This window comes from Dendrobates tinctorius, unplaced genomic scaffold (assembly GCF_039654945.1).
Source record: "Dendrobates tinctorius isolate UK_male_01 unplaced genomic scaffold, ASM3965494v1 ptg000034l, whole genome shotgun sequence".
Taxonomy (NCBI): Eukaryota; Metazoa; Chordata; class Amphibia; order Anura; family Dendrobatidae; genus Dendrobates; species Dendrobates tinctorius.
The window spans coordinates 22,987,687-23,004,083 of record NW_027361702.1 but is presented as its reverse complement, the minus strand read 5'-3'; positions in this window follow the sequence as shown (position 1 = coordinate 23,004,083).

Genomic DNA, 16,397 nt, shown 5'->3' with positions numbered 1-16,397 from the left:
ATCATCTTCAACACAGCCTGCTGACGCTTACCACTAGCTGTTCGATAGTGGGACACCTCATGTGCAACACTGGCAGCTGCGGATGGAGTGCTCGTGCGACTGCGCTCTGAGGACGAGCTTTCGCTTCTGGAGGAGGAGGAGGAGGGTCAAACGCCTACAGCCAACTGTTTCCTATACCGTGGGCTAGGCAGCACTGTCCCACCGCCGCTGTCCCCTGTGGACCCTGCATCCACCACATTAACCCAGTGTGCAGTGATGGACACGTAACAGCCCTGGCCACGCCTACTGGACCATGCATCTGTTGTGAGGTGCACCTTTCCATTCACTGATTGCTTGAGTGCATGGACAATGCGGTCTTTCACATGCACGTGGAGGGCTGGGATGACTTTTCGCAAAAAGAAGTGCCGACTGGGTAGGCCATAGCGTGGTACTGCGTAGGCCATGAGCTCGCGGAAAGCTTTGCTTTCAACCAACCGATAGGGCATCATCTCTAACGAGATTAGTTTGGCAATGTGGGCATTCAAAGCCTGTGTACATGGATGAGAGGATGAGTACTTTCTTGTCCTACTCAGAGTCTCTGGTAGGGTGAGCTGGACTTGAGAGCTGCATATGGTGGAACTAGCGGTGGACATGGAGGACTGAGAGAGGGTTGGTGATGGTGATGGTGATGGCCTAGATTCAGTCTTTCGTAGCAATAACATTGTGATTCCCTGAGTGCTTTGGCCTTACGGCGACACCTCAACATTTGCTGCTGGTGGTGTGCTATCCGGTGGGCTTACAGTGGGGGAAGCGATGTAGCGTTGCTGACTACCTTCATTCGGAGCAGGTGCACATGTGGTACGTGAGGTTTAGTAGTCCATCCACGCTTGCAAGTGCATGGTGGTTAAATGTCTAAGCATGCAACTGGTATTCAAATTTCTCAGATTTTTCCCTCGGCTAAAAGTCTTTGCGCACTTCTTACAGATAACCTTTGCCTGATCATTAGGATTTTGTTCAAAAAAGTGCCACACTGCACTCTTCCTACTATGGAAGACATTTTGAGGCCTTGCACACTGTGCTAATTTGACCATCTGGCCAAGCTGTCCTGCAACTCTTTTGGTTTTTGTAACCCGTTTTTGGACTGCTACGGGCCTGCCAGATAAAAGCTGTTGCGATGTTGTTGCCTGCTGCGGATCCTCCTCCTCCTCTTCTGAGCTATTGGCCTCTTCCCCAATGGATGGCAAACTGGGACAACAACTGGGTCATCCATCACCTCCTCTTCAATTTCATGTGCACCTTCCTCTGTGTCACCGTGTAAGGTGGTATAGTATGCGGGAAGGGTCACCTGAGTTTCATCAGGGTCTGATTCTGCCTCAGTACACTGCGAGGACAATGTAGTGCTCTGAGTGAATGTACCAGCAGAAAAATCTAGCAGAGGCACTCCATGTCAGATTCATCTTGGACTGGGGAATTCACGATTTGACTTGCTAACCCAGGCATGGTATGTGAAAAGAGCTCCATGGAGTAATCGGTAGTGTGGCCTGCCACATCCTTCACTTTTGGTAGGGGTGAAGGACACAAGGAAAGGTGTTGTTCCTGACCAGGAGCCTCCAATAACGACTCAATGCATTTTTTTTGAAACTTCAGAAGAGGAGGCAAGAGAGCTGGAGGCTGTGTCAGCAATGTAAGCCAAAACTTGTTCCTGAAGCTCCGGCTTTAAAAGTGGTTTACCTACTCCTAGAAAAGAGAGGCTTCGAGGCCTTGTGGAGCCAGACGATGACGCAGGCTCAACACCTCCTGCCTTAGGTGCTATTGTGCTTTTGCCACTACCAACAGATGCAACACCACCACCACCACCATCGGGACCAGCTGGCAACCCCCGCCCACTTCCATGGCGTCTTCCACCATACTTGCTCATTTTTGTGAAAATGTACCCAAAATACCACCAGCTATATGGTACTGTAAAAGAAGGTAGAAGGTGTATCTACTATTGGTGAGAATTTGAATCTCACTAGAGATTTGAGGATGCAGATCTATTGTCTCTGGCCCAGTAGAGATTACACCTCAAAGTAACAGGCTTAAATTGGATGGTGCATGACAAGGTGTAGGGTGTCTATAGGATTGGTGAGAATTTGAATCTCACTATAGATTTGAGGACGCTGAACTATTGTCTCTGGCCCAGTAGAGATTACACCTCAATGTAACAGGCTGAAATTGGATGGTGAATGACAAGGTGGAGGGTGTCTATAGGATTGGTGAGATTTTGAATCTCACTATAGATTTGAGGACGCAGAACTATTGTCTCTGGCCCAGGAGAGATTACACCTCAATGTAACAGGCTGAAATTGGATGATGTATGACAAGGTGGAGGGTGTCTATAGGATTGGTGAGATTTTGAATCTCACTATAGATTTGAGGACGCAGAACTATTGTCTCTGGCCCAGTAGAGATTACACCTCAATGTAGCAGGCTGAAATTGGGTGGTGAATGACAAGGTGGAGGGTGTCTATAGGATTGGTGAGATTTTGAATCTCACTATAGGTTTGAGGACGCTGAACTATTGTCTCTGGCCCAGGAGAGATTACACCTCAATGTACCAGACTGAAATTGGATGATGTATGACAATGTGTAGGGTGTCTATAGGATTGGTGAGAATTTGGATATCACTAGAGATTTGAGGACGCTGACAATGATGCTCTCAGTCCAAGTATGGACGCAGGCAGCCTAATAAGCAGGACTGCTGCACACAAAAGGGTGGAAAAATGAACGCTAGTTAACTGTGCAGAAAAGAGGAAGAAAAGTATTTTTGCTTTTAAAAAAGCAGTTTGCCCAGCAGTGTGCAAACAGCAATGCAGCTATCAGGGAGCCTTATAAGGCAACCTAATAGCCAACAGAGCTGATGCACAAAAATAGAGACTCCCCTGTCACTGCACACAAAGTGTTGTGTTGTAAGCGGAAATCGCTAACAGCAGAAGCAGTTTTTTGGTTCTTCTTCCCTGCCTAATGCTCTCTCTACAGAATCATCATCAGCAGCAGCTCTCCCTATGCTAAGATCGGCATAAGTAAGATGGCGGTTGGCGTTCACGCCCTTTTATAGCCCCTGTGACGCCACACAAAGCCAGCCAATCACTTGCATGCCCTTCTCAAAGATGGTGGTGACCGATGCCTATGTCATCGCGTTGCCCACAGTGTGCGTCCTCCATCATTGGCTGAAAAAGGGCGCTGGAAGCATCTTTTGAAACATGACTTTGGTGCTCTGGTCGCCGACCTCGTGGCCGACCTCACGCTATGGTCGGGTTTCGTTTCATGAAACCCGACTTCAGCGAAAGTCGGCGACTTTTGAATATGACCGACCCGTTTCGCTCAACTCTAGTCTTACATAAGAAATGTATGAATAAAAATGTTGACATGTGCTCGCCTGGTCGGGTTGTGTTCACAGAACCATTGAAGAGACAGGCTGCTGCAGCTCGACGAAGAGAAATCAAGAAAGAAAAAAGGAAACAGATGGGTTATCCTGCACTGCTGTCGAAAGAAGATGAGAAGACAGGAATCTAAGAGATGTAGTTTATTTGTCAACGAGTTTCGAAGTATAAAACGTCTTCATCAGGTCAAATAACGATAATTATTTTCAGTTCAAGACATCTTTCCAACTGCTTGTATCTGCCAACTCCTCTTTCTTGATTGATAGCTTGATTGAGATACATAAATGGAAAATAATCAGGTTTGGCCAAGCCAAGGGTGCACTGAGCGCCTGTGCCTGGTTTGAACAGTCATTTTGTGCTATTGAACTTCCATTTAAACCCTTACAATTGTCATTTGCCATAAATGTACAGTTAAAGTCAAGTCCCTGTGTATGAAGTGGACACAGAAGCTGAGCCCGCACCATACATGTCAGATACCGGCTGTGTTTTACAGCCAGCATCTGACTCTGCCAGCAATGATCAAAGATGAGGTCCAATTGTTAAACTCTGACACATTTAAGGTATGTGTGTCATCCTGTGTGCCCATCATCGCCTCTTCTTGTGATTGTGGGGGTGCCAATGGATTGAAATGGTAGCTGGGGGGCTGCAAACGCTCCTGTGTCTACCATGTTGGCAGTCCTGTGAATCCCAGCTAAATAAATGATGCTCTTAGAGGAAACCCTGATTATCTCTATATATTAAGATACAGTTGTATAGGACAGTTGCAGGTTCAAGTTTCCCAAGGGGGCTAAACAAAAAGTGAAAGAAAAAAAAAGAAAATAGGTTTTAAAAGTAAAAAAAAAAACAAACTAATAATTTGAACCATCTCCTTTTCACTCTTTTTTTTTTGGGTTAAGTTAAAAAAAACCAAACATAATTGTTATCTACTCATCTGTAAAAACTTGATCTAAAATTATTTATTATTTAAACCAAATGGTAACATGTTAGGAAAAAAAACAAGTAAAATGACTGTATTGCAGTTTTTCACTCAAAATAATGCAATATAAAGTGATAAAAACATTTTATTTGTCCGAAAGTAGTATCAATAAAAATACAACTTGCCTCTCAAAAAGTAATCACTCAGGCTGGGTTCACACGTAGCTTTTTTTTGCGTTTTCGCGGCGATTTTATACGTGCGATTTTGCCGCGAAAATGCAAAAAAAAGCATCCCATGCAATCCTATGGGAGTCCGCAATGCTGTGCTAATGCTGTGGATTCTCCCGCGGCGGTATCGCATCGCGGTAAAATCCGCAGCATGCTCATTAATTTTGCGGAATCGTGGTGATCCCGCACCGGATTGCATTGTTCTGCTTACTTTCCGCATGTGGCTGAGCCCACCATGCGAAAAGTAAGCAGAACATTTGCAGATAGTACCCACTGTCCGGAGGAGAGGAGACTGTCCTCCGGCCTCTGGGTACCATATCCCTGTAAAAAATAGAATTAAAATAAAAAATATTGTTATTCTCACCTTCCGATGGCCGGCGATCTTCTTCCCGCCTTGTTTCACGCTTCCGGCATCTTCCAGTCCCAGTAATCCTTTGCGCGAATCTCGCGGTCATTCGCGATGACGTCGCGGGAGCGTGACGTCTTTCGGTCATTCGCGCAAAGGACCGGAAGATGCCGGGAGCGTGGAGAGAGGCGGGAAGAAGATTGCCGGCCGCTGGAAGGTGAGAATAACAATATTTTTTATTTTTTTATTATTTTTTACATTTTATCTTTTACTACTGACGCTGCGTAGGCAGCCTCAGTAGTAAAAAGTTGGTCACACTAGTCAAACACTGTGTTTGATGTGTGTGACCAACCTGTCAATCAGTTCTCCAAGCGATGCTCCAGATCGCTTGGAAAACGCTAGCATTCTGCAAGCTAATTACGCTTGCAAAACGCTAGTTTTTCCGTGGGAAAATTGCGGGAATTTAAAATGCGATTTTCCGGCGGAATGGAATTCCGGAATTCTCACGGTAACTTTCGCGGGAATTCCGCTACATGTGAACCCAGCCTCATACTGCTCTATCCACAGAAAACTAAAAAAACAAAAGTTATCGATCTCAGAAAATAGCTAAACAAACCAATTTTCTTTTTAATCTCAACTATTTCTGATTTTCTTTCACCGCTAAAATAAAAATACAAGTTATTGTATTTATAATTAATCAAATAATAATATTGACGGGTAACTTACCACTTAGTGAACACCATAAAACAATAGTGAAGTTGCATTTTTTCCACAATTTTACCCCACTTTTTTTTCACATTTTCCAGTACTTTTTAGTAAATATGGTATCATTCAAAACTACAACTCGTCCTGCAAAAAAAATAGCCGTCATACAGCTACATAAGTGGAAAAAAGTTGTGGCCCTTGGAAAAATGAAAATGGGAGCAAAAAAACAAAATCTCAAAAAATGAAAAATGGGATGAGGTTTAACAAGTCACTCGGCTACGGCATTAGTATTTAGGTTGGGGAAGAAAATCCTCAGACTTTGCTAGGAGATAACGAATACAGACATGGAGAGATCCTATAAACAGCAGGTCTTATATAGTTTACAATAAAACTAAATATAGGCGCAAATTACAAATTATCACTCATTTTATTAAAAATAAACTCCCTCAGCAGGAAGGGGGGATACTGCAGCTGGGTAAATGGGAAACTACAAGTTTACTCATTTTAATTGCAAAACAAACGAGGTCTGCCGGTATATATCTCTTTGAATGATGGCAATCAGTACAATGCATACTGTAGCGACGGAGGAGATCTTTCACATATGTCAGCTATTAAAGTGATTAAATTACAATTCTAAATGACTGCAATTTATTTTTATGTGCAGAGCTGCAAACTTCTGATTAAAATTTTAATTGAAGTGAAGATAGCTGCCTCTTACAAACTGCTCCATCAACTTGGGGAAAAATAAAAGGGAATACGCCGTTCTCCGTCCTTATGTGTTCAAAGTGGAAATAGGAGATTGTTTTCAATGTATTCCTAAGCTTTGTCGAAGAAATTTCCGCCTCTCGTGTTACTGACTTCTTCAGATAAAGTCATTGGAATAGCTTGTCCTACTGGAAGACGTTTTGATGTTTCAATTTATTGAAAATTAGTACTCCAAGCAACATCACAATGACATAATGGCTTCCTAGACTTAGGATTTTTCTGAATGTACATTTAAGTCTGGAGTAACAGGATACAATGACAACTTGTGATTTCTTAGTGGCACAACCCAACTCTGAATTTGAGTTGTCCAATCTAGGTGAATTGTTGGATGTGACCTTCCGAGACTCGTTAAAAGCTGATACCCATGAGCAGTTTTGAGGGTCTGTGTCTGAGACAGGAGAAAAGTTGTAGGGGTTTTTTATGAATATCACTTTTCACCCCATGACCCAACACTTAGTTCAAAATAATAAAAGAGCTGTTATCCTCCCAAGGTCCCTTGCTGCCTCTCTAATTATATTTTACAGACTTCATTGGTGATCTTACAAGTAAAGCAGACATCACCACTGCAGGCAATTATCTGAACTCCCTAAATGGCTCTGCCGATGTACCTGTGACTGGTCTGAGGGTCTGTGTCAGGATCAACTCTCTTAGCCCTACTATCCAGTGACAGCTCTCTTAGCCTTACTATCCAGTGACAGCTCTCTTAGCCTTACTATCCAGTGACAGCTCTCTTAGTCTTACTATCCAGTGACAGCTCTCTTAGTCTTACTACCCAGGGACAGCTTTTTTAATTAATCCTACTATCCAGGAACAGCTCTCTTATAACCCACTAGATTATGGCCCGATGCTATCGCATCGAGAGGATGCGATAGCATCACACCTCTTGCCATGTTAACCCTCAACACACACACTCCTCTCACCTTTCACCATCTCCACTCACTCTTTCACTCCACATACGACCCCTTCTCTCACTCCGTCTCTCATACTCACGCCGTCATCGCCGCTGATCCCCGATCCCCGACACCTTCTTCCGCCGGCGCCATCCTGGATCCAGACGTTGTCCACGCCGGCGACATGTTCTTGCGGCGATGCCATCTTGAGTATCGTGAAATCCCGCGATAGTCAAGATGGCGTCCGCCGGAAGAACATGTCGCCGGCGTGGACGACGTCGGGATCCAAAATGGCGTCGACGAAATATCGCGAGTTTTCGCCGACGCCATTTTGGATCCCGTCGTCCTCGCGGGCGACATGTTCTTGCGGCGATCTTGAGTATCGCGGGATTTCGCTGATCCAAAATAGCGTCGGCGCAGGAACATGTCGCCGGCGTGGATGCCGTCGGGATCCAAAATGGCGTCGGCGAAATCTCGCGAGATTTCGCCGATGCCATTTTGGATCCCGACGTCCTCCACGCCGGCGACATGTTCTTGCGGCGACGCCATCTTGACTATCGCGGGATTTCGCTGATCCAAAATGGTGTCGCCGCAAGAACATGTCGCCGGTGTGGAGGACGTCTGGATCCAGGATGGCGCCGGCGGAAGAAGATGTCGGGGATCGTGGATCAGCGGCGATGACGGCGTGAGTATGAGAGACGGAGTGAGAGAAAGGGTCGTATGTGGAGTGAAAGAGTGAGTGGAGATGGTGAAAGGTGAGAGGAGTGTGTGTGTTCAGGGTTAACATGGAAAGAGGTGTGCGGTGACGTCACCGGTTACAACTGGACGGAAGTTGTTACAACCGGAAGTTGCTTAGGGCATTTATTATAGTAGACTAGATTATGGCCCGATGCTATCGCATCGGGAGGATGCGATAGCATCACACCTCTTGCCATGTTAACCCTCAACACACACACTCCTCTCACCTTTCACCATCTCCACTCACTCTTTCATTCCACATACGACCCCTTCTCTCACTCTGTCTCTCATACTCACGCCGTCATCACCGCTGCTCAACGATCCCCGACATCTTCTTCCGCCGGCGCCATCCTGGATCCAGACGTTGTCCACGCCGGCGACATGCTCTTGCGGCGATGCCATCTTGAGTATCGTGAAATCCCGCGATAGTCAAGATGGCGTCGCCGGAAGAACATGTCGCCGGCGTGGACGACGTCGGGATCCAAAATGGCGTTGGCGAAATCTCGCGAGTTTTCGCCGACGCCATTTTGGATCCCGACGTCGTCCTCGCCGGCGACATGTTCTTGCGGCGACGCCATCTTGACTATCGCGGGATTTCGCCGATCCAAAATAGCGTCACCGCAGGAACATGTCGCCGGCGTGGATGCCGTCGGGATCCAAAATGGCGTTGGCAAAATCTCGCGAGATTTCGCCGACGCCATTTTGGATCCCGACGTCCTCCACACCGGCGACATGTTCTTGCGGTGACGCCATCTTGACTATCGCGGGATTTCGCCGATCCAAAATGGCGTCGCCGCAAAAACATGTCGCCCGCGTGGAGGACGTCTGGATCCAAGATGGCGCCGGCAGAAGAAGATGTCGGGGATCGTGGATCAGCGGCGAAGACGGCGTGAGTATGAGAGACGGAGTGAGAGAAAGGGTCGTATGTGGAGTGAAAGAGTGAGTGGACGTGAGTGGAGATGGTGAAAGGTGAGAGGAGTGTGTGTGTTGAGGGTTAACATGGAAAGAGGTGTGCGGTGACGTCACCGGTTACAACTGGACGGAAGTTGTTACAACCGGAAGTTGCTTAGGGCATTTATTATTATAGATACTTCACAAGGATGGCATCTTTAGTCCTACTTCCCTGGGACTGTTCTCTTAGCCCTACTATCCAGGATCAGCTCTCTTAGTTCTGCTACCAAGGATCAGCTCTTTTTGCTTTACTACCAAGGGACAGCTCTCTTAGCCCACTGTCCCTGGGTAAGAAGGCTAAGAGAGATGATCCTGGATAGTAGGGCTAAGAGAACTGTTCAGCCCCATGATCAGCTTCTTAGCCTTAGAACCCAGGATCAGCTCTCTTAGCCCTCTAACCAGGACCAGCTCTCTTAGCGTACTACACAGGGACAGTGCTCTTCGCTCTCTTACCCAGGATAATCTGTCTTAGCCCTACTACTAAGGATCAGTTCTCAGCATCGGCTCTTTTAGCCCTACTACTGAGGGACAGCTCTCTTAGCCCGATTATCCAGAAACAGCTCTGTTATAACCCTACTACCCAAGGACAGCTCTCTTAGCCTTATGTTACGAACATGGTTTGTGGAACCACTGTGCCACGGACCATGGAGAGCCTGGAGGGGCGAGACTAAGCGATCACCTGATTGTTCACTAGAGCCTCTGATGGTGAGGGTAGACTTGGCTCCCGATGAACTCCAGGTGCCACTCCAGGACAGACCAACAGTTACGCAGTAGCTGGACCCAGAAGGACAGATTGGATGGAGCAGCAGGCAGAGCTTGCATCAGAGTGCAGCTGACCAAGTTCGTATCCGAGTGTAGCAGACAGAGTTTGTGTCAAAGTGCAGCAGACAAAGTTTGTCTCAGAGTGCAGCAGACAGTGTCTGCATCAGAGTGCAGCAAACAGAATTTGCACTAGAGTGCAGCAGGCAGGATTTGCATCAGAGTGCAGCAGGCAGGATTTGCATCAGAGTGCAGCAGGCAGGATTTGCATCAGTGTGCAGCAGTCAGAATTGGCATCAGAGTGCAGCAGGCAGGATTTGCATCAGAGTGCAGCAGGCAGGATTTGCATCAGAGTGCATCAGGCTGGAATTACACTAGAATGCAGCAGGCAGGAATTACACTAGAGTGCAGCAAACAGGACTAGCACTGGAATGCGACCTTATACAATATAGACTGTAAACAGGAAGGTTGCTCAGGCATCTCCCCAGTGGGGAGGAAGCAATATATACATAATGTCCAACAGCCATTGGCTGGGGAGCAAACAGCAAATGCACTCTCTGACCCTTTAAGAGGGCAGGAGCGCACGCACACGTGCCCTAAGGATATGGCTAGCGAACCGGCTGGAAGCATGCAGAGCATGGGGAAGGGAAGAACTGTCTGCAGTATGGGTGAGTGAAGAGACACCCTTGAGACTCTGCCAGTCAGAGCAGGGATCCGGTGTGGTGCTAACAGTACCACCCTTTATGCCCCCTACTCGTCAGGCCATCTAGGAAGATCCGGAGAAGAATTGGAGCGTGAATATTCTCCTTAGGCTCCCAGGATCTTTCTTCGGGACCAAATCCTTTCCAGTCAACCAGGAAGAAGATCTTGCCTCTCATCCGCTTCATGGCCAAGATGTTCTCCACTTCAAAAACATAATCTGAGGCAGTTGGCATGGGATTGGTACTGGGATCCTTGAAGAAGGGGCTCAGGATGACCGGCTTCAGCAGAGATACATGTAAAGCATTCGGAATCCGCAATGAAGAAGGCAACTTCAGTTTATAGGAGACCTCATTGATCCGCTGCAGCACCTTGAAAGGCCCAATAAAACGAGTACCCAATTTGTACGAGGGAACCTTCAGCTGGACGTACCTGGATGAGAACCACACCTCGTCACCAGGGTGGAAGCACAGAGGATCCAGATGCCTTTTATCTGCATGTCTCTTCATAAGTGCGGAAGATGCTTCTAAAGTGGCTTTGGTATCCTTCCACAACTTTAGAAAATCCTTGGAAAGGACATCTGCTGCAGGGACATCAGAAGGAACCGCCACTGGGAGGGGAACCTCGGGTTGCCAACCAAACACAATGTAGAATGGGGACTCTCCCGAGGCTTCACCAACGTGATTGTTGTACGAGAGCTCAGCCCAGGAAAGTAATTTCACCCAATCATAATAGTGGGCATTGACAAAGTGTCACAGTTAGTTGCCCAGGACCTGGTTGACACGCTTCACCTGTCCATTGGACTGAGGGTGATAGGTCGAAGAGAAATCCAAGACGATATCCAGATGTTTATAGAGCGCTCGACAGAATCTGGAAGTGAACTGTGAACCTCGATCGGATACGATGTGACGAGGAAATCCATGCAGGTGGAAAATATGCTTGATGAAGCTGTCAGACAATTCAGGAGAGGACAGAAAAGCAGACAATGGGGTAAAATGTGCCATTTTGGAGAAGCGATCCACGACTACCCATATGATGGTGCAACCCTCGGAAACTGGCAAATCTGTAATGAAGGCCATTGCTATGTGCTGCCATGGACCAGATGGTATGGGTAACGGTAGGAGAGAACTGGGAGGAAGTCGTCTAGCAACTTTATTGCAGGCACAAATCGGACAGGCAGCCACATAAGCATCCTCATGGATGACCACCAGTAGTGATGAGAGATCAATTGTAAAGTCTTCCTTTGTACCGAGTGACCAGCCACTTTGGACGAGTGGCACCAAGACAAAACCCGCTCCTTCTCAGATTCACCCACAAGGGTCTTTCCTGGGGTTAATTAGCGACAGTCCGACTGGGGTGACAGTAACCATCTTGGAAGGTATGATGATAAATTGAGGGTCCTCCTCTTGGTCCCCATGGTCCCCAGACAGAAATCAGCGAGAGAGGGCATCAGCTCTGACATTCTTGTCACCGGATTTGAAATGTAAAAGAAAGTTAAAGCGGGCAAAAAACAAAGACCACCTAGCTTGGCGAGGATTAAGTCTCTGGGCTGACTGGAGATATGCCAGGTTCTTATGGTCCATGTAGATCACAACTGGATAGACTGCGCCCTCCAGCAGGTATCGCCACTCCTCAAAAGCCATCTTACTGGCGAGCAACTCCCGTTCCCTGATGGAGTAGTTACACTCTGGAGCAGAGAAGGCTTTGGAAAAGAAATCGCAGGACAATCGACGACCCGAGGAGGACTTCTGAGTAAGTACCGCTCCGACCCCTAATGAGGATGCATCCACCTCAAGATGCATCCTCATCATCAGGATGATGTAGAATGGGTGCAGTGGAGAACAACCGTTTTAGAGAGTGGAAGGCCTCTTCTGCCTCGGAGGACCAGTTCTTTGGATCAGCTTCCTGTCGGGTCATAGGAGAGATGGGAGTAGTCAGAGTGGAGAAGTGAGGAATAAATTGCAGATAATAATTAGCAAAGCCAAGGAATCTTTGGATTGCTTTGACTCCACTGGGCAGTGGCCATTTAAGGATGGAAGAGACTTTCTCAGGATCCATGCTGAGTCTGGTATCTGAGACAATGTAACTCAAGAAGAGAAGAGAGGACTGTTCGAAAAAGCATTTCTCATACTTTGCGTAGAGTTTATTCTCCCTAAGACGCTGAAGAACTTGCCGAACTGCATGTCTGTGGGAGGTCAGATCCGGGGAAAGTACCAGAATATCGTCCAGGTACACCACAATGCAGGAATGAAGTAGGTCCCGGAAGAAATCATTTTATGAACTTTTGGAAAATGGCCAGTGCATTAATGAGACCAAAGGGCATCACACGGTGTTCATGATGTCCGTCCCTGGTGTTGAAAGCCATCTTCCATTTGTCTCTCCGGCGAATGCGGATCAGATTGTAGGCGCCCCTCAGATCTAATTTGATGAAGATTGTGGCACCTCTTAACTGGTCAAACAACTCAGGAATTAATCAGATGGGGTATCTATTCTTCACCGTGATCTGGTTGAGGCCCCAATAGTCTATACAGGGCCGGAGTGATCCATCCTTCTTCTCAACGAAGAAAAATCTGAACTTCCGGGCCAAATTTTTCTGAATGTAGTCCGACATAGCTTGAGTCTCGACTGTGGACAGAGGGTAAATTCGACTTCTCAGGGGTATAGATCCAGGATTTAAGTCAATAAAACAGTCATATGACCTGTGGGGCAGCAAAGTCTCTGCTTCCTTCCTGTCAAAACCATCAGCAAAGGACCAATATGCAGACTGCAAACTGGGCAGTGATGCTGGAGAAGACGGGACTTTAGCCAGACATACTGGAACTAGATATCTCTCATGACATGATTTTTCCCAGCCGAGCACCTCTCCAGTTGCCAAGTCCAACACAGGTTCATGTTGTCATAGCCATGGCAAACCTAAGAGAAAGGAGTGAGACATGTGAGGAAGAACATAGAAGACTATCTTCTCTGTGTGAAGCATCCCAATATGGACCACAAGTGGCTCAGTAACCAGACAAACTGCCTCCCGAAGAGTTCTCTCATCACGGAGAGCCTGGAGGGGCGAGACTAAGCGATCACCTGATTGTTCACTAGAGCCTCTGATGGTGAGGGTAGACTTGGCTCCCGATGAACGCCAGGTGCCACTCCAGGACAGACCAACAGTTGCGCAGTAGCTGGTCCCAGAAGGACAGATTGGATGGAGCAGCAGGCAGAGCTTGCATCAGAGTGCAGCTGACCAAGTTCGTATCTGAGTGTGGCAGACAGAGTTTGTGTCAAAGTGCAGCAGACAAAGTTTGTCTCAGAGTGCAGCAGACAGTGTCTGCATCAGAGTGCAGCAAACAGGATTTGCATCAGAGTGCAGCAAACAAGATTTGCATCAGAGTGCAGCAGGCAGGATTTGCATCAGAGTGCAGCAGGCAGGATTTGCATCAGAGTGCAGCAGGCAGGATTTGCATCAGAGTGCAGCAGTCAGGATTTGAATCAGAGTGCAGCAGGCAGGATTTGCATCAGAGTGCAGCAGGCTGGAATTACACTAGAGTGCGGCAGGCAGGAATTACACTAGAGTGCAGAAAACAGGACTAGCACTGGAATGCGACCTTATACAACATAGACTGTAAACAGGAAGGTTGCTCAGGCATTTCCTCAGTGGGGAGGAAGCAATATATACATAATGTCCAACAGCCATTGGCTGAGGAGCAAACAGCAAATGCACTCTCTGACCCTTTAAGAGGGCAGGAGCGCACACGCACGTGCCCTAAGGATATGGCTAGCGAACCAGCTGGAAGCATGCAGAGCATGGGGAAGGGAAGAACTGTCTGCAGTATGGGTGAGTGAAGAGACACCCTTGAGACCCTGCCTGTCAGAGCAGGGATCCGGTGTGGTGCTAACAGTACCACCCTTTATGCCCCCTACTCGTCAGGCCATCTAGGAAGTTGGCATGGGATTGGTACTGGGATCCTTGAAGAAGGGGCTCAGGATGACCGGCTTCAGCAGAGATACATGTAAAGCATTCGGAATCCGCAATGAAGAAGGCAACTTCAGTTTATAGGAGACCTCATTGATCCGCTGCAGCACCTTGAAAGGCCCAATAAAACGAGGACCCAATTTGTACGAGGGTGGAAGCACAGAGGATGCAGATGCCTTTTATCTGCATGTCTCTTCATAAGTGCGGAAGATGCTTCTAAAGTGGCTTTGGTATCCTTCCACAACTTTAGAAAATCCTTGGAAAGGACATCTGCTGCAGGGACATCAGAAGGAACCGTCACTGGGAGGGAACCTCGGGTTGCCAACCAAACACAATGTAGAATGGGGACTCTCCCGAGGCTTCACCAACGTGATTGTTGTACGAGAACTCAGCCCAGGAAAGTAATTTCACCCAATCATAATAGTGGGCATTGACAAAGTGTCACAGGTAGTTGCCCAGGACCTGGTTGTAACGCTTCACCTGTCCATTGGACTGACGGTGATAGGTCGAAGAGAAATCCAAGACGATATCCAGATATTTATAGAGTAGAACAACAGTAGTTATGGCCAGATGGTTTTGAAGTGGACGGACTTGAATTTGGAAGAACTACAGCCTGGAGGACAAGGTTCCCGCTGCCCCGAAATCCACATATGCTGTCTCAACAAACTGGGATTCACCGGTTGTCATGGCCACAGTAAGAGTCAGGGGTTGAGAGGTGTCTTTTTCATCTAGGAAGGCCTCTCCTACCGATCTTGGATGCTGGAATTTTCCAGCCTTACCGGACAGGCGCGAATGAAGTGACCTGTGTCACCACAATACAGGCACTGGCCTTTAGCACAGTGATCCTTCTGTCGCTGACTGGCAAGAACAAAATGGTGAACCTGCATGGGTTCTGGTGAGGCCTCAACAAGGGAGGGTGGAGGAGCAAGTTTAATACACTAGATAGTCCTCCATATACTAGAAACACCTGATACACAGAGTTTAAGTCCGTAAAATTCATATGAAAAATTTTATTAGTTACAAGACAATTCAGTGTACTTTATAATCAAAATACTTAAATTTCGACAGAGGGTCTTTATATTAGAGACAGAAAGGTTGCACAAAAAATTCCAGTGTGTCCAGACATAATATTAAGAGGTGGGGGAGCAAATAACAACCTCAGTCAGGAACACATACTACCGCAGTCCCAACGCGTTGGCTTCTTCCGGGGGCCGTGTTTTCCAGTATGTCTCACCTGGTCTTAAATAGACCAAGACGCGTGTGAGCACAGGTGCCATGGATCGTGGCGCGCATCCTCCGTCCCTCATGCCGGAACTCACGTCATCCCCAGCAGTCACAGACGGTGCGGGTCATGGGGAAATCCGGTGAGCTCGACATCTTCATGTCAGTATTGAACCGCAACGATTCGAACATCAAACTTACCTACAATTACAGCAAAGAAGCCATTTCCTTTCTGGATATTGAGCTTAGGGTGCAGCCAAATGGATGGATATGCACTGATATGTTTCGTAAAGAAATATCAGTGAAAGTCTATTTAAGACCAGGTGAGACACACTGGAAAACACGGCCCCTGGAATAAGCCAACGCGAAACGCGTATTGGGGCTGCGGTACTGTGTGTTCCTGACTGAGGAACTATGGGTGAGAGCAAGATTGCAATTGAATTATGACTGTTTAAATGACTATATATGGATTTCTTGTTCTAACTATAAGAAAGGATATCTCAATCCTCAATAGTGATGGAATCTATTTAGCAGCTGTGATTTGTTTTAAAAGCACCATAGGCATTTTTGATTTGACATGTGGTTGTTATTTGCTCCCCCACCTCTTAATATCATGTCTAGACACACTGGACTTTTTGTGCAATCTTTCTGTCTCTAATATAAAGACCCTCTGTTGCAAATTAAGTATTTTGATTATATACTGAATTGTCTTAACTAATAAAATTTGTATATACTTTTCATGTGAATTTTGTGGACTTAAACTCTGTGTATCAGGAGTTTCTAGGGTTTTTAAGAGTGTCCAATTGGGATTTCCCTAG